This window comes from Merops nubicus, unplaced genomic scaffold, assembly GCF_000691845.1.
Source record: "Merops nubicus isolate BGI_N331 unplaced genomic scaffold, ASM69184v1 scaffold52585, whole genome shotgun sequence".
In the NCBI taxonomy this organism is placed as follows: domain Eukaryota; kingdom Metazoa; phylum Chordata; class Aves; order Coraciiformes; family Meropidae; genus Merops; species Merops nubicus.
The window spans coordinates 1-1,596 of record NW_008609927.1 but is presented as its reverse complement, the minus strand read 5'-3'; the positions used below and the strand labels follow the sequence as shown (position 1 = coordinate 1,596).

The 1,596-nt window shown below is 48.1% G+C and overlaps 1 pseudogene across 1 annotated transcript; it reads right to left on the bottom strand.

The window, feature by feature from the left end:
- Positions 1-102: 102 nt before the first annotated feature.
- LOC103773348 lies at positions 103-938 on the bottom strand (annotated as a pseudogene). Its single transcript, XR_608161.1, has one exon. The product of XR_608161.1 is annotated as a fibroblast growth factor 9 pseudogene (transcript).
- Positions 939-1,596: the final 658 nt, after the last annotated feature.

Here is a 1,596-nt window from a genome sequence, read left to right as displayed (position 1 = left end):
ATCAGCCATCAGCACAAACCCCCCTCCCCGCCCGCCTCGCAGCCCCGCCGTCCCCCCGCCCGCAGTTCTGCCCCATTATTTCATCACATGACCACTAAAGGGTTAAGGATAATACCTACCAAATCTGCTGTGGTCTTGCCTGGTTCCCTGGATAGTACCATTGGGGAAGATTTCTAAATGAAATCCAGTCCTGCAGTATAGCTGCCTCCGCCTGAGGATCCCCTTTAAATGGTCCAAGTCCGTGACCGCAGGCCCCCTGGGTAGCCCACCTGCCTCAGACTGACCCAGGTGGTCACTTAACAAAACCGGACTATCCACCGGCAAAACGGGCACATTCCCAAAAGGTACTGCATCCTGCACACCGAAATAGTTCCCAACTTCACCTAAGGGAGCCATCAGAAGATTCTGCTTTTAGAGAATAAGAATAAACAATAATGATGGTGCCAAACCCAGGAGGTATAAGATTAGGTATATTCCACTCCTCTCCCCTCCCTAGCGCAGTTACAGAGAAAATGTTCTTTCTTCAATCCATTAAATGCATAAATAAAAGTAATATTCTGTTTTGACTGGTACAGGTTCAAGGTCAAACCAGTTAGTCTAAGAAACCACCACTTTATACTCACACACTGACATATTTATAAACATATAGATGTGTATATCTATATAAATGCATATATCCCCAGCTCTTAGCAAGCACCACGGTCTTCAGCCCATCCAACTGTAATAAAGAAAAAAATCCGTAGTTTCTCCATTTGGTTTAAGATAAGAATGACCATAGCAACTTAAATACCTAGGCGTTATAGGGATTTTTTTTTAAGATGCACAGGCTACGTCAGGATTTATGGATTCTGACTCCAGAAAGGCATGCGCTGTTTTTACTCTATAACAGACTGCATACATCAGCATGAATCCTGCAAAGGGGGAGGGGGGAAATCTCACGTTGTTGGCTGAGACTTTTGCCAGATAAAGAGACTGAACTTCTCAAAAAAAAAAAAAAAAAAAAAAAAAACGAAGACGAAGGAAAAAAGAAAAAGGGAAAAAAAAAAAACTTTTGACGTCCAAATCTATTATCCAGAATTCTCAGGAGGCTCAGCAGATGTCCACTGGTTTAGGAATATTGACGATCCACAAGCAAAGCAGCAACATACAAGTGCTTGTGTCTTTCTTGGCTGGCTCGAAACAGGTGTTGCTTCTGCAGGGCTCCCTGTGAAATGTTGTACTCCAGCACTGAGCTGCAGCTCTTGACTGTGGATCTCCATCCAGCACGCAGAGTGGCGCAGGAAGAGGCATTGGGCTGGGTTTAAGGTAGTCCTGATTGCTGCTGGAAGGATTCTCCGAGGTCCTAGCGCTCAGCCCTACCTGCTGCAATACAGAGCCGCTTCCAGCGCCAGGCACGGCGCGGAGCGGCTCTTGCTGCTCTGCGGCAGCGCGCCGCACGCAGGCAAATAAATAAATAAGTGGGCGAAACTTTGGGGGAGGAAGAAAGCGGCGCGATGCTAAATATACCGCGCCCGCCCGCTGCGGGGAGCGGGCTCCTCGGGAGATGCCCGCATAGCCCGAGTCTCCCTTGACATTGGCGGGGGGAGCGGGCGGAGC